Source organism: Myotis daubentonii, chromosome 12 (genome assembly GCF_963259705.1).
Source record: "Myotis daubentonii chromosome 12, mMyoDau2.1, whole genome shotgun sequence".
Taxonomy (NCBI): Eukaryota; Metazoa; Chordata; class Mammalia; order Chiroptera; family Vespertilionidae; genus Myotis; species Myotis daubentonii.
Window position 1 is genome coordinate 22490636 of NC_081851.1, and position 25171 is coordinate 22515806.

The 25171-nt window shown below is 52.6% G+C and overlaps 1 long non-coding RNA gene across 1 annotated transcript in view; it reads left to right on the plus strand.

Moving 5' to 3' along the window:
- The first annotated feature begins 5098 nt into the window (after positions 1-5098).
- The window catches only part of LOC132213090 (uncharacterized), a 54871-nt gene continuing 34798 nt past the window's right edge, over positions 5099-25171 (plus strand). The window contains exon 1 of the long non-coding RNA XR_009447890.1: positions 5099-5234. This is a non-coding gene — a long non-coding RNA (uncharacterized LOC132213090). The remainder of the gene's footprint in view (positions 5235-25171) is intronic.

Sequence of the window (25171 nt, forward strand, 5' to 3'; positions counted from 1 at the left end):
AAAGGAAATTTCCCTTGACTCCCCGGGCCCCCCCAGTGACAGTCTATTTCTAGAAGGCGGTGTCTCTTCTCACTGTCTTCCTTCTCTCTCCCCTTGTTGTCTCATGACTCCTTCAGACCTTCACACCCCCTCTCCGAAAAGGACCCCCCCTTGCCAAATCAAGTCCCCCCTGACGTGTCCCCTCAGGGTGATCATGCAGGCGATCCTTCTATCCTCTGAAAGCACCTCTTCGCTTGCTTTCCCGGGCTTCACTCTCCTGGCTCTCTCCTCCCACCGCACTGGCCCTGCGCCCGGGACCCCCACCACCCTCCTCTGCTGGCTCCTCCTCACCCCTGACCCCTGAAGCTGTGGGTCCCAGGGCTCAGCACTTGCTTCCTTCGTCTACTAGTACACTCATTCCGCTGGTGAACTCATAGCCTCGTGGCTTTACGGATTATATTCCATCTAATGTAAGATGCCCTCAGTCATGTGTACCGTGGAATTCACGTTCCACCAAGAAGGGAAAACACTGCCAGTGAAGCTGGCACTTCCCATCATTTCGGTTGCAAGTGGCCCTTTGTTCTCAGAGTCCCTGGGGCTCTGGGTGCACTCGGATGCTTCCCTGCCCCAAACTCCCTGCTGGTCGGGAGCAGGTTCACTCTTTGCCCTCTGTTCCTCCCTCCATCTCTCTGTGACTCATCCCGTGGATCCTTCCATGGTCTCAGGGAGGTCTCACCTGGTACTGTGGCCAGCCCTGCCCCACATGGTCCATGGGATCTACTCCTGGGGCTGTGCAGGGCACACCTGCTCAACTATATATTGTTACCTGACTTCGCCCACTCTTCCCTCCCTCCTTCCTACCCTCCTTCCCTCCCTCCTTCCTACCCTCCTTCCTTCCCTCCTTCCTACCCTCCTTCCCTCCCTTCTTCCTACCCTCCTTCCCTCCCTCCTTCCTACCCTCCTTCCCTCCCTCCTTCCTACCCTCCATCCTCCTTCCCTCCCTTCTTCCTCTCTCTCTCTCTCTCTCTCTCTCTCTCTCTCTCTCTCTCTCTCTCTCTCTCTCCTTTTTTCTAGACTTTGAAGCTTGCAAGCCAGAGTGAGTCTCCTTAGCTCTCTGCAGTCTTCCCCATCATCCCTGAGGCAAAGGCCCCTGAGCAGGTCTCCGTGGCTGCAGAGGCCGTGCCGACTGCAATAGGCTCAGAAGCCCCGAGAGCCATGGTGGCCAGGCTGGCATTTCCTTGTCTTGTTTTGCTCCATTAAAACTCTCCCTGGGCGTGGGGCAGAGCCCATCCCAACCAAATGTCCTGCCTGCTTCCAAGGGCGCAGTGGAATGGCAGGTGTGGGGGAGGTGGGGGGCGGGTCTGCCCCAGGGGCCACAGGCAGGAGGGTGTCTGCAGATGGGAGAGACCTGAGCCCGTGCGGAGGCCGCGCCTAGTCAGGAGAAGGTTAACCATGTTGGAGGGAATGGGCCTGTATTTGATTAGGAGCAAAATCCTAGAAAGAAGTGCGGTGAAAGGGGGAGGGGCGGGATCTGACATGTAGGGATGGACCCCCTCCCGGGAGGGAGGGTGGTGGAGAGACCTGCTGGCTCCAGGGAAGGAGGGGGCCTTAAGGTGCTTTCTGATGCCCTCGTGTCCCAGGAGGAGGAGCATGGTCTCTGGGAGCACTGGTGTCGCGCGCAGCCTCATGGTCCCTTGGGGACGTGCCAATGGGTAACTCTAATGGAATTGATGAGAATTGTTACGGTCCCAAGGGATAGGTCACTTCAAGGCTAGAATCTATTTCTCAAGTGAATAGAAAGTCCCTCCACTTTATACACGCCGGCAGAGTTTGGGAGGGCGCATGATGAAGTACGGGGATGTGTGCGCGAAGGTTTCAAAAAGTCCTTTGTGAGAATCCACGTGGCCTGGCGGTTAGGAATGTGGGCTCTGCCGCCAGGCGCCGGAGACGCATGCAGGCTCTGCCACCTCGGGCAGGCGCCTGGCCTCTCTGTGCCTCGGCTTCTTTGCTGGGAGTGGAGATGATGTCACTCCTTCGTCACGGGCTACGCGGGGGACCAGAGGCTGTCAACCCGTGCAGCTTTGGGATGCTGACCGCGCACACACTGCAGACTGAAGCGGGACCCATCGGCCCGTGTAAGAACCCTATGGCATGCTAGGGTAGGGTGTGCTCTCTTCAGACTGTGTGTGTCTTTAGGAGTGAAACTTGCTTATTTTCTTAATTGAATGAATTCTACATTTTTTAAAATATATTTTATTGATTTTTCACAGAGAGGAAGGGAGAGAGATAGAGAGAGTTAGAAACATCGATGAGAGAGAAACATTGATCAGCTGCCTCTTGCACATCCCCCACCGGGAATGTGCCCACAACCCAGGTACATGCCCTTGACCGGAATCGAACCCGGGACCTCTCAGTCCACAGGCTGACGCTCTATCCACTGAGCCAAACCGGTTTCGGCAGAATTCTACATTTTTTACAGTGTCCCCCCCCGCCCCATTGGCAAAGGAGCCTGCAGATGTTTAAAAAGTGTTTCCACTTGAAAATGGCATCGTTATTTACTTTCTGGCGGAACATGCAGGAATGAGCCAGCTTAAAGCCGATGCACTCCGGAGCATTCCATGTGAAGTCCCGGAGGTATGACTCTATTGAGAACAGCCTCCCCATCTCACGCTGATGCTCTCTGCCACTTCCTGCCCCAAATGAGAAGAGCGCTGGGTAGACGGTCCATCGGGGCTCAGACCCAGCGTTCCTGGAATGTTCCGGAAGACTCCCTGCAGCAGTGCTGCTGTGGAAGAAGCCACTGATAAAGGAATGAAGCTTCTGGCTGAGCGTTTCCAGCGGGAGGATGTGGCTGTCACTCAGAGCCTACATTTCCCAACTGTTCCAAAGTGTTAAAATTCGTTCCTGGTGGTTTTTAAAATGAACGCTTGTTGAGTTCCTCCAGAGATTAATAAATGGACACTGCGCGTCTTCCTGAACAAAGGCTGACTTTCCACACACATACTGAAGTAGCACACATACCCCCATCCAATGGCCCCTGCAGGTCCTGGCACCACGCATGCCTCTCTCGGCACTGCCGGACACGCTGCCTCACTGTGACCCTCAGCTGCTGGGGGGCCCCTGCCCCACTGCCACTCCCACTCATCCCTCAAGAAAGCACACTGCAATGAATTGTGCAGCAAAGATATGTCTACGTTCCAGAAAAGCCGATGGGTTCGACTCTCCTGGAAACACCCCCCCCCCCAAAAAAAAACACACCTGCAAGAAATAAGACTATTTGGCCATTTGATTCATTCAGCACAACTTCCACAGGGAACTTAAAGGACTTGGTATTATCTTATAGCAAATGCACCTATTTTCCCGTTATAAGAACTACGATACACAACAGTAAACAAGTATTTTTTCCTACAATGAACCCAGCCGTAAGTGAAGACAAGTCTACTGACCGCTCGAGGGGGAAGGCCGCTGCACGCACACGTGTGTGCCCCTCCACAGGGTAACCTTATCTGCTCTCTGGTCTTGAAGGGTCTCAGAGTGTGGCCCACACAGCAGCAGGCGCTAAGCCCAGAGGTTCTGTGTGTGTCACCCTCCAGAAACCTTGACTGGCCCGATGCAGGCCCAGCTGCCTTTCTGGCCTCAGAGAGTGTGAGCACCCGTGGACGCTCCTCATAATTTACAAATGTGGGAAGTGCTGGGAGGCTGCCTCCTGGGATCCTTCCCAAGAAAACTGGGAGGCAGTGGCTACTCTGTTTGCAGGGAAATACTCACCAATGATGTTTAAAAGTTCAGTTGTTATACCTTTTAATATTTAAATCTAGCATATTCTTGAAGTCTAAAAGACGGATAGAAAGTATTTGGTAAGTCACTTAGTCCTGAAAACAGGGCACACGCCCTCCTAATAAACAGCTGTTGACCCCAATAAAGAAGGTGCCTACTAAGAAGGGTTCCTGGTGGCGAACTGGGCTCAAATTCAAAAACAGTCTAGCAGTCATTTCTAAACTGGGGCCTCGCCTGCAAGCCACACTTGAGGGAGAAGCCTGCACCAACCTGCCTGCCCGCCCTGTGCTCCTGGCCTCTGAGCCAGCCCTCATAAGGAGTTCTGGGGATCCTATTCCAACCACTAGGACTGAGACTTCCCCCCTCCAATTGGATCTGTGCAGCCAGCCACATTCCCATCAGCATCCTCACTGGTCAATTAGAGCTGCTATAGTCCGACCAATCAGGACAATGCTTTTCGGACCAATCAAACTTCAAGACTTTGGAATCCTCGTTTGCATGAAGACAGACCATTCTGGGACCAGGGGTGGGGACATCTGTCTATATAAGACAGGTCAGCTCTCTTCTGGCTTGGGCAGCACACATTCCCTGTTCACCAAAGACTGAAGACTGTGTGTCCCTGTCGTGGACCAAATCATAGGAGAGCAGCCTGGCCTGAGGGCCACCCCCCACAGGGCCACCTCACAGCTGTGCTGTTTCATCACTGAGCTGCAACGCTATTGAGCTGTTCCACAATTAAGGTATTTGCACTGGATATATTTCCTTCTTCACTGTGCCCCAAATTAAGAATTTCTATTGGCCTTGAATCGCACCAAAGACAATCCATGGAAGCAGTGTTGAAGAGATCATGATTAATCACATTAGAGGAAGACATGCCGAAGGAAGCAGTAAGCCCAACCTTAAAGAGCAAGACACTATCCCACGCCTCTCCCTTCCCTGAAATGCCACGTATGAAAAGAGTTTCATACATGAGCTTTGTGGTGCGTTTCAAACTGTCAGTGTATATTTGAAATTCCAATGCACATGAGAGTCAGATGTCATTTTTCCAGTTGTTCTCAACGGTCCCAAATAAAGCCTCACCCCTGGGGCGGCATGTGAGGCCTGGGTCTCGCGGGGCCAGGAAGGCTGTCCTTCCAGGAAGGGCTGCACAGACCCTGGGAACGGCCAGCCAGCTCACAAGAATGAAGAGAATGTCGGGAGAGGAAGTGGTGGCTGTGAGTCAGCATGAGTCACCTCGTTCCAATGAGAATGAAGACTGAGGTTTGTGCCTCTTTTCTTTCTTCCTTCTTCTTCTTCTTTTTTTTTTTTTTTGGCTTAATTGTACGGACATCATTGGGATTGGAGGGAAATGAGTGACTGTATGGCCGTTGCTTTTTAAGTTTCAAACAGATTTTCCAGGCCGGCTGTGCCTGAACCCGTGGCTGTCTCCTGGCCGTTGCTGCCCGCTCCTGGAAGGTGGAGCCACCAGCCTCTCCCTGGTGAGTATGCTTCTGTCATTTTTATCACCATTTCTGCCGGAGAGTCTCTGCTGTGTCAAAGCTGCTGGTGTTTGGCGTGGACACGGTGTTTCATTCAAACTTTGAGGAGCCTGCGTTTTAGAGAAGTGGCTGCCTCTGTCCCCACCCCCATCGCTACTGTATTTAGCCTGGCTGTGGGGGAAGTTTCTGAGTTGGCAGCTGTGAGAATGTCGATGCTTGTCATATAGTGTGTCGGCTTGGAGGAGACAGAGATGCTTGCCTGGAAGAGAAGCTAAGCTGTTGGAGGTCCTGTGTGAGCCACGGTGGAGCTCAGAGGTGGGGGTGGGGGTCTGTGCTGGCCCGGGGTGCTGAGGTCGGGCGCTTCCGCCTCTCTGAGCTGGAGGAAACTGCCTTGAGCAATTTCTGGCCGCATGGTCTGAGCTGCAGGAACTACCAGGGAGAGGCAGCATGTTGGCTCCCCTCTCCAGAGGCATAGGGATGATTCTGGGAACTTACTGTGCGTCTTTTCCTCTCCCTGAGCACTGAACATCACAAACTGTAGCGGAATCAGAAAGAAAAACTGCTGGGGGCTGGAGCAGGGGTGAGGACACGGCGGCTGAGTTGTGGAGGCCTGAGCTGACCTTGATGTGTGTGTTTCTCAAACTGTTACTATTCTGATCAGGCTTAGTTTGACTGTCAAGTAAAATACGGGAAATATCTATTTATTTAAACGTCGTTCCAGTTACTGTAAATGAGACCGGTTAAAATGTCATAAAGACCTTATGATAAACAATTTTGAATTTGCTTAAAAAGCTGCACATCAGTGAGCAGGGTATGACGGCACTTTTTCAGTACAGTCATTTGAGAGCGTGGGCTTCCTGGGTTAATAATGAGTCAGCACCCAGCTTCTGAACTCGGAGCAGCTAAGAAAAGGCTTGCTCACCCCCAGCACAGCACACTGGCTGGCTGCCCCCTCCAGGAGGATTTGGCTATTGGGCTCTTTGGTTAAGATCAACTTTGGACGCTTCCCCTGTTTGGGTGACCCCTCCCCCCCCCCAGGTTTTTGGTCCACTAAGAGGTCCCGTTGCTAACAGTCCCCAGGCCAGGACCAGCTCCGCTAGCTGATGGTGGTGATTTTTAGGTTGAGTATATAGTCTGCTAAGGAAAAAAATGCAGAGTTTATGACAGGCTGCGGTGGCTCAGGGCTGAAGCTGCATCTGGGGTCCTGTGACGTCACAGCCACTGAGGGAGGGGCCAAGTGGGAGAGGTGCTCAGGGCTTGAGCTTCTAGCTGGCAGCTCTGCATGTGTGTGTAGGGTGGGAGACTGCCCACTCGAAATCAGAGAGCAGGATTGCCTTCCTCGAACCTTACTCTTATCTATAAAGTGAGGGAAGTGTTAAGGAAATTAAAAATAAAATAAGATAAAATAGATGGGGTTTGCAGGCACGCAGCTCAGGGCCAAATGCAGTCCTGTTTGAATGCGTCCCCCCATCGAGTTCGGTTGGACCCACTCAGGACTGGGTTTTGTGCTTGGATGACTATGGGTTGAGTCCCAAATCCCCCTGCTCCTCTGGGGCCTGTGAAGGGTGGCTGATGTCCTGAGGTGGTGCCTCAATGCTCCCCACAGGAGCACTTCCTCTTGTTTCCACTTCGGAGATCGCCGGGGTTGGGTGTGTGTTGATGCCTAGGTCCCGTGTCCTCATATTCTCCCGGATAAATGCTATTGGGCAGTGGCTTGAGGTGCTGACTTTATCCTAGACATTGAGTTTCTTCCTTCATGTAGAATTTGGGCCATTGTATGGAGGCTGGGGGTTGACTCACCATGACTTACCCACGAGGAGGAAGCCTGTGGTAAATTGAAATTATTACTTTTGTAACCAGGAGGGAGAGTTATTGTAAAAGGCCAGAAATGAAGCCATGAGCATGTCTGAAAATAGAGCATTTATTATATAATCTGCTTTGTCATTTCCCCAACCATCGAGAAGAGTCAATGCTGAGTGTGGGTGGGCAGCAAGGGAAGAGGGGAGCGTTCTGAGAGCAACTGAGCAGTTGCTTACAGGGCATCTCTGCAGAGAGAAAGCACTGACAGTTTGAGGACACCTGGAAGTTGCCCAGAGCCCTGTGGTCAGGCGCCCTCAGCTTAGGGACCGTCTTCTGGCTTGCTGGCTCTGTCTTCACTCTACCCTCACCAGCACCTGACTTCCTGCTGGTAGGCTTCCATGGTACCTGACAGGTGTCTCCACCACTGCTGCCATGTGGTGAACTCAGCCTCATGTTGAACAAGTTACTTCACTTCTTGCTGTCCCACCTTCCTCATGGTGAAGTGTGACTGGTGATAGGATCTGCCTCGTGGGTTCCTGTGATGATCAGTGATGACTGCTTGCCACGGGTGGGGAACATCCGGCCCACGGGCCATATAAGGCCCTAGAAATCATGTGGCCCGGCCCTGCCAAGGCAGTAAGAGAGTTAATGAAATGTTTGACCAAATGCAGCAGCTAATTTTTCAGTTGATAATTTTGTATGGCCCATGTATGATGTTATAAACATCCAAATGCCCCTTGGCAGAAGAAAAGGTTCCCCAACCCTAGTTTAGCACATGAGTTACAGGAGCCTCAATAACTGAGAAGTACACATTCACTGACTCACAAATATAACAAATACATTTGTATCTCTACCTGGGCTCTGCCCTCAGGGCATCCATAGGCATTAGCTCTCATGCCCCTGACAGAGAGCCCTTTTGTGTCATCAATTCCATGGTGTGTTTCACCTTTGCAAGACAGTTATTGATCCGGTAAACGGAAATGCTTCTTGGCTCTCTCCTGGGGTTCCAGACTTCAGGATAGTCATCGCCATCACATTATCCTCACAATCACCATCATCACCATCACATCATCATCATCATCACCATCATCATCACCATCACAATATCACAGTCACCATCACTTTCACCATCGTCATCACCACTATCACTATCATCATCACCATTTTCACCACCACCACCACCATCATCATCATCATCACCATCACTGTCATCAGCAATATCCTTACAATAGAACAGCTCCAATTTTATTCAGCCCAACTGCATGACAGTAACTTTCTGTGACTACCTTTACCTCCCAACACACACACACACACACACACACACACACACAAGCTGGACAAGAGGAAGGATGGCTGGTTACTAGACTCCCTTGAGGTCCAGGATTCCCAGGCAAGTGTATCAGGCAGAACAACTTTTTCAAAGATGCATCAGGGGTGGGCACGGCCCTCACCTTCAGCATGGGAGTGGAGTCAGAGAGCAGTGGAGGTGAGTTCTGGGTGTGATTCAGCAGACTGAGGTCACAGGCCGAACAATCAGGACCCCGGCCTCAGGCTTGCCGCCAGGGTGGAAGCAGTATTCACACTTCCTGTCTACAGCCAGCCTCAGTCAACTTCTGGTTATTTGAAAATCATCACAGTTCATGGAGCTGACTCATATTGAAAATATTAAATAAGACACTTCAAACTAAAACCACAGTGCACATAACTTGGCCCTCCCTTGCCAGTTCATGAAGTGCCTTGGAGCCAAATCAACACACTCATTCTGCTCAGCTGCCTTCCCTGGTGTTGACCTGGCAAAAGAAGGCAGCGGTGCTTCATACCTCTCCTTCGGAGACTTTGGGAGTGGAGTGTCAAGCCTCGCCATGATGTGCCGGTCAGTTGTAACTGGTGCTCACATGAGGGGAGTTTTCCCCTGTGCCACACCCCAGAGGGTTCTCTCTGCCACATGCTGTGGGTGGGTAGTGGTGGGCTCAGCCCAGGGCTACAGGGAGGGATTGAGCTCATCAGTGCGGGAGAGTTCTGGTTAAACCACAGAGCTCAGGAAAGGGAAGTCAAGCCAGGTCGGAAGGAAGTAGGGCGCCCGGGCGAGGAGCTGGCAGCAGACGTGGCTGGTCTCAGAGGATTCCTCTGATTTTTTTGATCCTCAGCTGAGGATTTTTTTTTTTTTATTGATTTTTAGAGAGAGATGAAAGGGGGAAAGAGAGAGAAGCATTGATGTGAGAGAGAAACATCAATCAGTTGCCCCCCAAATGGGGATTGAACCCTAACCTAGGTATGTGCCCAGACCAGGAATCAAACCTGCAACTTCTTGGGACGACATTCCAAGCAACTGAGCCACTGGCCAGGGTTGACTTTTTAAAATGGGTTTTATTGCATCTTCTATAATTGGAAAAGCTAATGACTATGGCCAATCTCATCCATTCCCTGCTTATCTTTTGCTTTCAGGATTGACCATCCTGCAGGTGAGGGCTTCTGCTACAGACTTCTAGCCCTTCCCCCACCTTGTCCTTTCAAAAATGTATCATACTTAAAATATTGGCATTTTTAATGAGGGCCGGAATGTACCGTTTTCGCTGTTCTCAATGGACAAATCCCAGAGTGTGAGGGAGGCAGCCATAATTCAGCTAGATATAAATAAAAGCTTTAAACAACAGCAGTGTGTCCAACCAGCATCAGCTTTACTTTCTTTCAGACAGAAAAGATAGAAGGCGGGCTGCCCAGGGCGAGGGTCCACAGGCAGCCCTTCACCCATCTCCCTGCTCTGCCGTCTTAGCGTTGGCTTCCTTCCTCAGAGTTGTCTTATGGTTTCAAGGAGGTTGCTGGAGCTCCAGCCATCACATTGCATTCCATACGGAGAGGAAGGGACCGGGATGGGGTGGGCTGGGGACGATAAAAGGTTAAGTATTCTGGGTGCCAGGCTCCCTTGAGGACCTTTCCGAGAATCCCCCGCGAAGCCTCTCAGTCTCCGTCATTCATGGACTGCGCTCTCCGCCAAGGAGCCTGGGAAATGGCATTTTTAACTGGGCACGTTGCTGCCCCTGACAACACGGGAAAATGGATACGGATGGGCAACAGGCAGTCCCCTGGCAGGGTGCTCCTGAAGACAGCTAGACTCTCAGTCCTGTCCGCAGACCTGGGGACCATCCCTCTGCCCCTCTGTGACCAGGGTCCGTTCTGTGAAATAACCACTGACTCTCACCGGCAGTGTCAGGGGCGTGTAGAGACCGGATCTCTGGCTTCAAGGTCTTTGAACAACTGGGAGGAGGGCATTCAAAGGGCAGAAATCATTGTTTGATTTTGGTGATATGTCTAAGTAGGATTTCTTTTTATTCATGCTTCCTGCAAATATTTATCACGTATCCAATAATATAATGATCATCCCAACACTGCCTCATTTATGGCATGCTTGCTTGGCACCAAGCTCTGCTCTGGGTGCTCTGCAAATGTGACCTCACTTAGTCCAGGAGCAGCCAGGGAACTGTCCAGGCCTGGCTTCAAAGATGGGGGTGGGGGGAGGGGAGGATGGTGCAGCAAAGGGCGGAGTGGCTGCAGTAGAAGGGACTCAGGTTCAAGGGACAGGGTTTATTCCTATACTTCAACCTGAACAAAGGCCAGAGAAGGAGAAACCCCACAATCTCATTACCTGGTGGCACAGTTAGGGCCCTGAGGACAGGATGCAGTTGGTATTCAGCCTGTAGGTCCGCGAAGGGGTGTGTTGGGGTGTCAGGGCCCCCCCCCCCCCGTGTGGAGCTGCCCTACCTGCCTCCGGTATAAGGGCAAGTGATCTCCGTGGCCCCAGGGGCTTTGGCTCCGTGGCTCTTCCTCCTGAGGAGACAGTCATGTTATGACCGTCTTAGTACAAAAATGAATGTTATCTAGACCGGATTCACTATTACATATTCATGTTCATCGTATTCGGCGTTTTCTTCTGATTTCAGAATAAACGGAAACATTGTATTTTAGAAGTATTGTCCCCCTGTGCCCAGTGCAGAGGTCAGCCCTGGGAGGGCTAGACCACGAGGAAGGGCCTTGTCGCAGCAACAGGCTGGCCCCTGGCGGGCAGCCCCTGGCCGGTGGGGTCCGGGACTTGCTCCTGGCCACTCCCCCAGGAGCCGTGCTGTTTGCTTCAGTCCCGTGGAGCGGTGTCGGTGGGAGGCCACGGCCGGGTGCTGAAGCCACTGCTGGAGCCCAGCCAGCTACCCAAGAGCTGGCAACTTGCTCAGCTCCTGCTGGCCTCGGTTTCCAGGCTGAGATAGGAGCACGGGTCTCGCTACCGCAGAGGGCTGCTTTGAGGAGGGAGGGAGTGACTGCATGAAAAATTCTTAGAAAAGCGTTGCACATCCTGGGTATTCAACAGTGTTAGCAGTTAGTGGGAGCCGCTGCCTCCTTGCCATTTACCCTGACTGTAGTAGCCTTTCTCGGGGCCCAGACCACCACCTCGCAGTGGCCTGTTCACAGCAGCTTTGGCCTCCCAGGAATTACGCAGTCCTGCCTCTGAGGTTCGTTTCCTGCAAGCCCGGGGGCAGCATTAGCTGTAGAACCCTGGACAGCTGGGGAAAGAGGTTCAATTGTCCATTCATTCACTCATTCATTCACTCACTCATTCATTCATTTATTCATTCTTCAACAAATGTTTATGGAGACCGAGGGAGGCAGCTGATAAGCAGATGGTTGTGAGGAGGTTGTGGGAGGAGGGGTGCAGGGGAGGGCCTCTCTTGTCTGGGGTGGGCTCGAGCTTCCTCTGATGAGAAGGCATTTGAGTGGCGATCTGACAGGAGTAGGAATATGCATTTGCTTTGTTTTCCCTGGATGGATAGGACAGCTATCAAGAGTCCATCTCCCCTCAATATCTGTGTCCACCAGAGAGTCTGGGAGCCCTAGCCTCTCTGACCCTCTGTATGTGTGAGGAGGTGCCCAACAACCCCAGGACTCGGGTTCAAAGGCTCTGCTTTCCACAGCAGTCCCTCTACTTGAGCCCCCCGGGGGGAGGGGGGGGGGCGAATCTACATTTAACCCCTTCTTTCCTTGCGGAGATAGCACAGCAAAGCCCGTGCTGAGATGCTCCGTGAATGACCCAGCTTGTGTTCTGGCATTTGCACACTTTGGACCTAGCTCTGCCCCCCAAAGCCACTCCTCACAGCCACGACAATTATTACGGCCATAACTCAACACACTCAGTAACAGTCATTGAGCAATCATTCCTCTTCCAACCTGCTGAGTCACAACACAAGCCCGGCTTCCCCCACACCGAGCCCTCCAGCTGTGCGGGCACTGCCTCAGGTTCACGCTGCTCCTTTCCACAGTTCCTGAAAGACACAGCGGGCAGTGAGGGGACCAGCAGTCTTCAGCCTGGGCTGCCCTCTGGGGCACAAATGGCAGATTTCTGATGTCCCTCTTCACGTGGGCAGTGGCCTCCCTTGTCCTGAGGTTTTGGCCAGCACGCCCATCGCTGGACCCGCACTACACCCAGTCAGGCAGACTTCCATGACTCTGTGTGGGGACGGGTGCGAAGCCTCATCTCTTTCGTCTTGCATTTAAGAAGCTGACTTTTTGCTTGCTCTTTAACCTCGGTAGAACTTTACATCATTTTTAGTTTCATCTTCTAGATTTGGCCCATATATTCTCTAACATAACATGTAAACAGCACAGCATCCGCAAGTCGGAGAGGTATCCCTGTTACACCTTGACCTGAAGACCGTGGATGAGTGCAGATAAGAGCAGAGCCCTGTGGCCTCCACCAGGGACTGCCTGCAGGTTGCCAGTGTCTAGCACGTAGGGACAGCTCACCTGGCTGTGAGGTTTCACTGATGTGGATGAAAGGGCAACAAAACATATCACACAATCAAATGTGTGCTTGATCCCCTAGACGTAGGGGGCGGGTAATGAGTCAGACTCAGCCATCCTGTTTCTCCTCCCTCCAACCCCTCGTGGTGGAAGAGCTCCTGGCGGACTAGCTAGCCCTTGGACAGCCGGTAATTAGGAACTAGCAGCAGGTTACCTGAAACATCTAGTGCCGTGGTCAGCAAAATGTGGCTCGTGAGCCACATGCGGCTTTTTGGCCCCTTGAGTGTGGCTCTTCCTAACCCTTAGGACAGTGATGGCGAACCTTTTGAGCTCGGCGTGTCAGCATTTTGAAAAACCCTAACTTAACTCTGGTGCCGTGTCACACATAGAAATTTTTTGATATTTGCAACCATAGTAAAACAAAGACTTATATTTTTGATATTTATTTTATATATTTAAATGCCATTTAACAAAGAAAAATCAACCAAAAAAATGAGTTCGCGTGTCACCTCTGACACGCGTGTCATAGGTTCGCCATCACTGCCTTAGGAGTACCTCAATTAAGTTAAGAACAATGTACCTACCTATATAGTTTAAGTTTAAAAAAATTGGCTCTCAAAAGAAATGTCAGTCGTTGTCCTGTTGATATTTGGCTCTGTTGACTAACGAGTGTGCCGACCACTGCTCTAGTGCATTCGAGGGCTCTGTTGTCCACAATTGCTGTTTCAGCTGTTTGTGCACAGTCATTTCTTTGAGTCTGTGGGTCGGGTGCATTTCATTTGCCTCAGATCTGCCTTTCAAGCGGGCGAGCTGAGCTGGGCCTGACAGTCGTGGCTGTCTCTGCGGCCATCCCTGTGAAGTCCCCAGAGGGCAGAGTGAAGCGCAGGATGAGTGCAGACTGCCACCCAGCCACCGTGAGGTGACTGCCAGCCAGGAGGCTCCCAATCGCTGCCTCCCCCAGAGCGGGGGTCACCTTCTCTGCCCACCGCAAAGGCATCACAGGGGACGATTGTTCTCCATGTTGCAGGAAATGGAGTGTTCCAGAATTATCTGAGCAAACCAATTAAACACATGATTGCAGTTACTCCCTGCTCTGCTGGGGAAAAGAGGGGCCCCTTGCTTCTCACGGGGGTGTTTTAGCTTGTATCTCCTGCAGGTCTTAGGGGAGATGAACCATGCGGCCTGCAATGCCGGCAGTGAGTCCATTTCATTTTGAAAGGCTCCTGGCAGCCATAGCGTTGAGTCTAATATTTACGGGGCCTCCCATGGGCCAGGCGCGTGCTGGCTGCTTCACAGCGGTAACGTGTTGAACTCCCTCTTCCCCCACCGAGGGCCAGCGTGCTCAGCCCAGGCTGCAGATGAGCAGACTGAGGCCCTGAAGAACTGGAGGGTGCACAGCTCAAGGCAGAGCTAGAGTTCCTGCCTTCATCCCAAACACCTCAATCTACAAGGGGTCAAACTCTGGCCTGGCTGGATAGTATTTTCCTAGACCACACGCAGATCAAAGCCTTTGGAATCATCAAGCCTGCTGTTTCCACAAACACTACCACGATTGTTTTTGGCTGTTCTCGAGAGAACTGGCTCGCATGTTCCAAGCACAGCAGCCCTGCATTTGAGGCTGTCCACCTCCGGAATGGCAACGGGTGGTCGTGGTGCCACTGCAACGCCAATAGGAATCCCCGATTTGGGGTGCAGTGAAGGAGGAAATTTTATTTACTACAAAATAGCTCAATTATGAGACAGCCTGGGTGTGAAGGCGGCCCAGGGCCAGGCCGCTCTGGCTAGACAGCTCTGCTACCCCCCGTCGTGGCCTGTCCCACTCTGGTGTGGTCTGCTCTGTGCCAGCCTGCTCTGGCCTACACTGCTCTGCCCGCTCTGATCTAGGGAGGCATCCTCTTCAGGCTTCTCTGGAAAGGAGAAGCGCACTCCACCAGCCACAGGGGAACTGGCTTACACAGACAGAAGTCCCTGCTCCTAGTCCCTGGCTGGCTCACCCTCGTGCAGATGAGGACTCCAAATCCTCGAGGTTTGATTGGTCTAAAAGGCCCTCTCCTGACGGGTCAGAAATGAGTTGCCATGATTGCTCGGTGGATTAGCTGACGGATATAGCTGCATAGCTCCTGTTGGATGGAGAAAGGCTCAGTCCTATTTGAAACAGGATTCCAGGAATTCCTTCCTAAGGGCTGGCTCTGTTGGCAGGAACACAGTGCCTGCAGGCAGTTCAGTGCAGGCTTCTCCCTGAAGTGCAGTTTGCATGAGAGGCTCCTGTACAGAAATGTTTTTTTTTTTTTTTTAATTTGAGGCTAGTTACCCACTAGGAGCCATTTTTAATAGGTATCTTCTTTCTCAGGGTCCACAGGGTTCAAGTGGGGGTCCCCTCTCCCCATCCTGGGGGAAGGGATCAAGGGGACAGTGGACAGGCCCTTGGGTGCAGGAAAGGCACCGTGTGGGCTCTCCGCCCCAGCGGAGCCCGGGGACCGGGGGAGCTGCCAGCATCAGGGTCAGGCTGTTCTGAGACATGATCCCTGGGGCTGGACTTCATTCCCAGGTGACCGTCTGGAAAGCAGGCGAGGCCGGAAAGGTGAGCGGCGACGTGGATGCTGTATGTCATGAGGGTCCCAGACCCCCAATACCAAATTGTACTTACAGACAGAGGGACGAGGATATGGAGGTTGGTTGTTCACAGAATTCATCTCAGAATTCTTTTACAGTAAGCAAACCTCCCTGGCGAAATGGGTGCTCTTGCTGTGGCGGGTGACACCACAAACACCCCTGGGCCAGGCACGGCTGGCTCTAAGGCTCGTGCACATGGAGCTCACCCAACACCCTGAATGAGGATCCCCATTTTCTCAGAAGAAGCAGGGCCTGAGGTCACAGAGCCAACAAGTGGGGGCGCCAGAGTCCCGGGCCAACTAGTTCTACCGCCCCAGCAGCTCAGCAGAGGGCAGTCCCTTCAGCCGGGGCCTGTGGGGCTTCCTGGATTTTGTCCCCGAGCACAGGGGGGCTGAGAGGACGGGCGCCTGCCGCTCCTCTCCCAGGCCAGGGGCCCGGAGGCCCTTCCCAATGAGAGCGTTTTGATCAGCAGGGTTTTTGTGTTTTTTTTTTAAATTAAATTTTATTAGGGTGACATTAGTCCACATGCACATATAGGTTTCAGGTGTGGATTACTAAGTTACAAAATCTGTGTATATATAAGCAGCAGGGCTTTGAGCTGCCTGGAATGCCACACTTTTAACAGCCTTTCACTTGCCTCTTTCCAGCACGCACATGGCTCTGCTGGAGAAGGAAGCGAAGGGCCTGTATTCACTGAGGCAGCTTATTCCAGGGGAATGGGTTTGCGGGACAGGCAGGCAGAGGAAAGGACAAGGAGAATGAGTGGGAGCCCAGACTTTGTGAGCCATCCTTGCGGCCTCTGCGTGTGTTACGGGGTGAATTGCATCTCCCCGAAATTTCTATGCTGAAGTCCTACCCCTGCCAATGACTCTGAATGAGACCTATTTGGAAATAGAGTCATTGTAGATGTAATTAGTTAAGATGACGCCTACTGGAGCCCGTGGCTCCTATTCCATATGACGGGGGTCCTTTCAAGACGGGGGCATTTGCACACAGCCCCCCCCCCCCGCACACACACACACACACACACACACACACACTCACAGGGGGTGCCATGTGAGGGTTGTAGTGATGCTGCCCCAGCCAAGGAGCCACTGGAGGCCGGTGGAGGCAGAGCCGCGTCTCTCGAGGGAGCGAGGCCCTGAGCCACCTTAATCTCTGACTTCTCGCCTTCAGACGTGTCTGCTTCGAGCCCCGAGCGGTTCTCACAGCGACTTTAGGAGACGGAGACAGTGAGCACCTTTCCGCACGCTGCAGGGCGCCTGTCGCCCATCGGGTCCGGCGCAGGCGGACTGTCCACTCAGGTCTCGTCTGCTGCCCGTAGATGAGTGAGCCACCCCAATGCAGAAAGTCATGTTTGGTTTGAGTGAATGAAATGCTCTTGCGTTACGTCCCCTGAACTGCAGAAACAAAGAGGTTCAAAATCAACATTTGATCTTTACATTTGCTTTGGGGGGGGGGGGGGAAGAAAGGAAAGGGAAGGAAAGGCAAAACAAAACAAAATAAAACAAAAAAACACGGCTTCGTCTTTGCTGTGACAGGCCCCTGGGTGGGCGGCTGAGCCAGGGCCCCACGTGAGGACAGTAGCCTCACCTCACCCCAGACCCCCCCCCCGCCCCCCGCCCCAAGGTGGGAACTTTACAGAGCGTCACCCTCTCGCCCCTTCCCTCCCCTCCCCTCCCCTCCCCACGGTGCGTTCTGCATAGTCACAGAGCCAGGCAGCGGCTCCGCCACGTGGCCAGCAGGTCACGTTTTCTGCGGGGACTTTTCGTAGAGGTTCCTGGTTACTGAGCAAGGGAGACCTCAAGCCTAACGCACACACGGGGTCAGCTAGCGCTTCAGAAAAACAGGAACTGTTACTTCACGAGAACTTGGAGAAAAGAAGACTTTAAAGAACTGAGACGTTGCCACATTATAGCGAAAGAAGGTCAGGTTTGGGAAATGACAGAAAACGAGCCATTTTCACCTTGAGAACCCAGGGGAGTCAGGGGAGTCGGTTACACAAGCTGTAACCACACACAAACACAGCATTTCTTATAACAGGGGCATTTACAGTCAAGAAGCTGCTTTCAGAGTATTTCGTGGAAAGTTATTTTAGTAACAAGGGTCGCCTTCAGCAATGACTTCGTCAGAGAGTGAAACCTGACTTCAAAGTCAGGAGCCCAGGAGCCCAGACGCAGCCCAGAGTGGCGGCCAGTGGAGGACACGTGCTCCGCCTCACAGGGTGCCCCGGGGGCCAGCACAGAGGGTGCCCTTGGGGCTGGGCAGGGGACATAGCCACGGCTGGGGACCCCTGGTTGCCACAGTTTGCTGCTACAACTGTCAGCTTTTAAATGCTTAAATAATTTCCTTATTGTAAAATTCAGGGCATTATTTGAAACAAGGCAAAAAGCACATGTAAAAAACTCTTTTTGCCTGTGAGATGTGAATGTCTGGTTCCCTTAAGGTAATACCTGAAGAAAATATCAGTGTGCAGATGGAAGGGGTCCTGAGGGCAGAGGTGTTGGGTGAAGGCCCCAAGACAGAGAAACGGCTCGCTGGGGCCACCGGGTGGGGAGGCATCAAGATATCATGTGACTGGGGATGACTTCAAGAAGAAAGGCTAGAGAGAAAATGATGCCCATATTCCTACTGCATCTGCAGGGACATTCAGGCTATTTCCTTCCAGGCCTGTATCCTGTATAATAAAGAGCTAATATGCTAATTAGACCTGATGGCAGAACGACCTTCTGGAACAACCAGTGGGCAGGGCTGTGAGGGCCAAGCCCCTTGCATGAATTTCTTGCATCAAGCCTCTAGCTTATTTAATAATTGCATAAGTAATAACATGATTACTCTTTAAAGGTTAGGATAGTACAGTTCATTGGAACCTTTTGCACATTTGTTGTGGTCACCTACCTTTAGTCACAAGTGTCTCTCTTCAGAGGGCTCTGCCTTTAGGGTGTCTTTCAATGTTGCCCTCACTGCTGAAGAGATTTATGACCATAAATCTGATACAATCATAGCTGTGCACTGATTAAAAAAAAAAAGACCCACTAAAGAATGAAACCCAGCTTTTAGAAACACTAATTTTAAACACAAATATATAAAGTAGCAGATTGTTCCAGGGAGGGTTGGTATAAAGGAGATTTGTGGCCTGCTAGCTATTCTTTTATAAACGTCCTGCTCATATTCTTTACTCTCTATTCCTTTGCTTGGTTGAAGTTCTCTAAGACCTCTTCTAATATCCTAATATTCTGCGTTTAAATGTTTGGTAGAAATGTTTTCTCTCAGTCTGTTGCTTAATTTTTTTTTAAAATATATTTTATTGATTTCTTACAGAGAGGAAGGGAGAGGGATAGAGAGTTAGAAACATCGATGAGAGAGAAACATCGACCAGCTGCCTCCTGCACACTCCCTACTGGGGATGTGCCCGCAACCAAGGTACATGCCCTTGACCGGAATCAAACCCGAGACCCTTCAGTCCACAGGCCGACGCTCTATCCACTGAGCCAAACTGGTGAGGGCTGTTGCTTAATTTTTACTTTTGTTTTTACTGAGTCTTAGTTTACAGAAATACTTTTTTTTTTTTTTTTTAGGAAAGTCAGCTGACACTTTTATTGTTTTGAGGAGTAAGGGGCTGCTCAGGGGGTCTTGGCGGGCGGGCTGCTTCCTCTAGACCAGTGGTTCTCAACCTTCTGGCCCTTTAAATACAGTTCCTCATGTTGTGACCCAACCATAAAATTATTTTCGTTGCTACTTCGTAACTGTAATGTTGCTACTGTTATGAATCATAATGTAAATATCTGATATGCCGGATGGTCTTAGGCGACCCCTGTGAAAGGGTCGTTTGACCGCCAAGGGGGTCGCGACCCACAGGTTGAGAACCACTGCTCTAGACCGTCGTGGGCTTTGGGCTGAGCAGAGGGGAGCTGGCCCTGTGGAGGGGGTCCACGGGCAGATCTGGAGGTGCTTGTTCTTGCAGATCACGTGCTGGACGCTGCTCAGGGTAGCCCAGGCTTTCTTGTTGATGGCGGTCCGCACATAGGAGGTGGCTGGCTTTTGCCAGCCCATCTCCGCTTCATGACGACCAGTATACCTTTGTCATTGGTGGCTGGCTCCACTTCACCGTCCAGGGGTGAGTTGGCAGGTTGTAGCAGCAGCAGGAGTTGCGGGCCTTGAGTTATTGGTTATTGGTTATTGGTTATTGATTATTGAACTCAGGGTGTGGTCTGCTTACTCCTCTTGATCAGGAGGCTGGAGCAGCCCCGCACCACCCACTGCAGGTGGGTGCCTGGCGGCAGCTCCTGTCGCTGCAGTGCTGAGCCCGGAAGGAGCCAGAGAACACTGACCTTTTACGGAGTGTAATCGGTTAGTATTTTCCTGACGCCAGCGCTTGGCTTGCTTGGAAAGTATGATCCCACTGCTAGATTACAAAAGTATTCTCACATGTTTTCCCTCCTAGTATCTTAGAGTTTTATTTTTGAGGTTCAGAATACCAATTCCAATACCAATACAGGAATTTATTTTTGTTTATGATTCGAAATGGGGGGGGGGTATCTATTTTTTCTCTAAATGGACAGCAGTTTTCCCGCACCGTTTATTGAGCAGTCCGCCTTTTCCCGCTTTATGTTGGAGTTGGAAAGGGTGAAATAGGGGATTTTGGTCGGAATGAGCACCTTGACCCGTGTCTGTCTGCAGGTGCCCTGTGACTTTGTGGCTAAGGGCTGGTGGGGAGCTCAGAGCTTTTAGAGGAGATGGAAACAGGAAGGGTCAGGGGGACATTGGGGGGACCCAGAGCCGGGAGAGAAGGTGTCCGTGTGGCGCTAAGGAGGAGCTCAGAACAGGGACCCCAGCTGGCACCCAGCCAGTGGGAGGCAGATGCCCATGCTGGGCCGGGGGTGGGGGTGCCAGGTCAGCCAGCTGGCGGGGAAGGTGTGTGGGCACTGGGAAAGTCAGACTCGAATGGCTATCTGCCTATGAGAAACCGGGACCTGAAGTATGAAAAGTAGACATGTGACCCAGGTAGAAAAATAACCTGACTTTTCTGGGGCCCAAACAAACAAATTAATGACAATCATTTCAAGAGTAGCCTACAAGAGCCCGACGCCACCCAAGCGTGGAGGTGGAGTCAAAGCAGGTGGTTAAGGGGCCATCGAGCCGCTCAGGACTCGGGAATGTGAAACTTCGGGGACAGCCCCCACAGGGCCCGCCTAAGAGCCCCTTGCTAAGAAGGCTTTCTGGGGAGCCAGGGCTCCTGTCCTGCTGCCGGGAAGATCTTACGGTGAGACAGTGAGGCCCAGCACTCATCTCCCGGGCCTGCGTCAGTTGTCTACCCGGTTCTTAGGAGCGGCCCCAGCACGTTTCCTGCGAGTCCAGGTGTCGCTTGCAGTCCCTGGGCACCGGGGTTCAGGGGACCCAGTGGGATGGGGCACCGGCAGCAGATGAAATGTGTTGCCTTTGTGGCTTGGACTGCTCCCCTCTGCTCCATGACGACAAAAGGTGGCTTAAAGGCGCTTAGAGAAATGAAGGGCAGGGAGGGAATCTGTGGTGGAACTCAGCCCCAGTGGAGACCTCCAGCCGCAGGGCTTGCTGTCCTTGGCTGTGCGCTCTCCACTAGGAGGACCCGCAGGGACAGGAGGCCGCCAGCAGGGGGCCGGAGAGAGCCACTGAGCCAGTCAGACACGCACTTGTCCCCCACCGTCCCCAGAGCTGAGTCAGGCGGCTGAAGACTAGGGGCTTCTTCGCCACAGTCCAAGTATGCGGGGGCTCGGGGGTCTGTTGGGGATGACCTCCTGAGTTTATTCCCCCTCCCTGGGTGCCTAGGGATGGGGGAATGGCGAGTGCCAGATCCTCCTCTCACACCCTGCCGTGTCCTGCCCCTTTCGGTCCTCCCTGCGCAGGCGGCATTGCGTGGCTTCAGGGTCCAGGCCCGGAGAGGGCCAGTCAGGGTGTTTCCTTCACCACCTGCCCAGGAGGCTGAGGCCCCATAGGGGGAAACGCTGTCCAGTATCAGGAAACCATCGGGGCCATGATGCTAACCTGGTTCCCACCCAAGGGCTCCGGAGTCCACGGCTCTCTGCTGAGTCCTCCTCCTGGATTTCCCGGAGCAGGTTCCTGCCGAGGGCAGCCCACTGAGGTCAGCTGAGAGACCCTTGCTGCAGGCTCCCTGGACTGTGGCAGCTCACCCAACACGATGGCTTAGAAGATGGAACGCCCAGCACAGGCAGCTGCAGGGGCCTCTCTGCGGTTCTGTGCTCAGGCCACCTGCGGGTCAGTGGTTCACAGTGTGCCAATGCCCTGCCCGTAAAGAGGGCGCTGGAGGGAGGGCACCAGGTGAGCGTGTAGGCCACCGTCACTGCTCTGCCTCAGAGAGCATAGTCAGACATGGACTGGGGACATCCAGGATGACCTGAGAGAAACTCCTTTTTTACGGCAGGACTTCTCAGGGCCTTTGGCCATACTTTGTATGGATCCAAACATGTTCTGTAAACATCCCAATGGCAGAAGGTAGTCAGTCTGTGCCAAAGTAGATGGTGGTGGGATCTTCTCAGCTGTTTCTTTTCTTGGAGAATTTCAGAGACTCGCATTCCTAGGAATGCAATTTGGGACAAATGAGTATTATGGAAGATTAGGAGGAATATGTTAACATTGGCTGAAAGATAAGTGACATTTGGATTGTGATTAAAAAATGAGAAAAGACCCTCACATGGGAGGAGAGGAATGGTCAGAGGGAGAGCAGGGGACATGTGGGCTGGGGGTGCGGTCGGCTAGGGCCTCGACAGCCAGACCACAGTGTTGGGCCCTTCACCTGCAGGCAGTGTGTGTGTGTGTATCCATGTGTATCCATGTGTGTCTGTGGATGTGTGTGTGTGTGTGTCTGCCTGTTGCTTAGAGGTTTGAGCAGAGGATAGGATGGTGAATTGCAGCTTTAGAAAACGGCTTTGTGGGGAGAATTGGACACATAGTGGAATCTCGTACCCCCTTGGAAGGCACCCTCAGCATCGCAGAAGCACGTCGCCAGGAAGCAATGGGCCGGACCAAGGTGGGCAGCGAACGGACACATAAGAGCCCTAGCAGGACAGAAGTGGCGGCGTGAGGACTGGCTGAGTCGTGAGGCTGCAGGCCGCCCTGTTGCCGCTGATGTTTTGAGAACTCAGAACAGATGGCAGCACCTGGGCCAGCTGTACAGATGGTCAGGAGAATGACCGTGACCGTGTGAGGGGTGTGCACGGAGTGGAAGTCGTTTCTCTCACCCAAGCAGTAAGAACATTACAGAGGGGCTCCCCCTCTTTCCTTCAGGTGTGCATTGGCTGAACAACCACCAAAACCCAATGGGGACCCCTGCGAGCCAGGAGCGCGTGGTGGCGGTGCGCCCTGCCAACCACCTCGGCCAGGGCTCCATGTGGAGACTGCGTCGTGTCAAGGAGAAGCAGGGGGCATAGGCAGGTCTTCCTGCTGTGATGGGCAGCTCACCAGTGCTGACCGAGAGCTTCGATCCCAGATACTTTCATTTAATAAGCAATTAATAAGGCTTATTCCCATTGGAGCGGGCTCTTTCAAACAAGGGAATCTCTTGCCATTTGGAACCGCTACTCACTTGTCCTGCAATCTCAAAACCTTGCACATTGAAGTCACTGATAAAGACCAAGATGGTAATTCCAACAGGCCCTGTGGTTTGGAAGTCACAGATTTGGGGGCTTAATGTTCATGTATGAGTTGGAGAGCATTTGAGGAGCAAGATTTCTTAGACTAAGGGTTTATGTTTGGATCTCATGCAGCAATTCCAGACCATTGCCCAAAGAGACCCAGCCAGCCTCTGTCCTCTGTGCGTTCCCTCCTGTGGCCGTATCCCTCACACACGTGTATGTGTGTTCACATTACCAGGTGACCGTGCCCTCATGTGCCTTCAGATGCAGACATTTGGCCACCTGAGATCTTAATCCCTCTTCTTCCAGGTATATAACCAGGACTGACTGACAGTCATCGTATATAATAAAAGGCTAACATGCAAATCGAACGGTGTAATGACTGGTGGCTATGGCACACCCTGACCACCAGGGGGCAGATGCTCAACACAGGAGCTGCCCCCTGGTGTTCAGTGTGCTCCCACAGGGGGAGTGCTGCTCAGCCAGAAGCCAGGCTCATGGGTGATGAGCACCCATGGGTGATTCTCTCCCACCTCCACTGCAGCACTAAGGACCCCTCGGAGGATGTCTGTGGGGAGCGGGCCTAAGCCGGCAGGCAGACATTCCCTGAGGGGTCCCAGACTGCAAGAGGGTGCAGGACTGGTTGAGGGACCTCCCCCGCTCCCCCCGTACACAAATGTCATGCACCAGGCCTCTAGTCTTATTATAAAGAACACGAGCCCTGGCCGGTGGTGCTAAGTGGTTAGAGCGTCCACCCCTGCAAAGAAGGGTCTCAGGTTTGATTTCCGGTCAAGGGCACATACCTGGGTTGCAGGTTCGATCCCCAGCCCTGGTCAGGGTGTGTGTGTGAGGCAGCCAATTGATTGGTCTCTCTCACAAATATCCTCAGGTGAGAATTCACATACAAAAAAAAAAAAAAAGCGGGGGGGGGGGCAGAATATAGTGCAAAAAAAAATTCTGCATTGCAATGAGGAAGTTGTGAGATCTGAATGAAGTGAAAAACCACAGATATTTCAATAAGCCCTGGAGTACGGATGAGGATGCAGCAACAAATCAGAAAGGAATCCTGGTGGAAACAGCTGGCCACCTGGGAAGGTGAGAGGACACAAGGCGGAGGAGAGTGCCGCGGGGGGGTGGGGGGGGGTGGGGGAGGGCGGGTCCCTGTGAGCCGGAGCTCACCAGGAGAAAGACTGACCCTGACGGTGCTTGCAAAGAAGGCTGCATCTGGAGAGGGGCGTAGGTTTGGGCTGCGGCGGTGCTGACACAGGCTGTCCAGGTACGGGATCAGCAGGTGCAAAGGCGTGGAGGTGGGCGAGCCCGGGCCGTGTGCATGAGCGGGGGGGGCGGGGGGGTCGTTCGGCTGGTGAATGAGCGCAGAGGTGGAGATGCCGAACTCAGCAGGAAGTGAGTTTGTTCTGCTCAGGCCTGTGTGAGATCGTGTGTCCCCCACAGCAAAGCTGTCGGCACTCCTGCCAGGTTGATATTGCTCAAAGCACAGCCGAAATTCCTCTGGGGGGATGACACTCGGAGCCGGTGCAGGAGTCGCGGCGAGAAGAATCCTCACTGTCCCCAAGGTGACCCTGCCCGGCCCCCACCTGGCTCTCTCGCCGGGATTTGTCATTCTATGAAGCATCCAAAAAACACTCTGTGGCTGAAAAAAATAGCGTTCCAAAAGAGGAGCTGGGCATTGGACCTCAAGCAGCAAAAAGGGTGATTCCAACCCACAGGCTTGTTTGAATGATCCCCGGAGCCCTTTATTAGCGACGTCAGCGTGCAAGCTTGTGAGCGTCCAGGGCAGGCAGGTTGGTGAGTAGTGGACTCTGCCGGTTCCAAAGATATAAAAAAGCAAAACAAACAAGTGAACAAACAAAAACCTCGTTTGAAAGAGCCAGGCCCATTTGGAATATTCTTTACTGATCACGTATTACAAAAAAAATATGGCTCCAAACGTCCTACCTGGGCTCTTTCTTTTTGTGATGCTGGGCATGTTTTCCCATCACCACAGACTTGTCACAGGTCCACGTGGCTTTCATGGCTTCTCTGCACAGCTGTCCTGGGCTAACTCTGGTGTGTGTGTGTGTGTGTGTGTGTGTGTGTGTGTGTGTGTGTGTG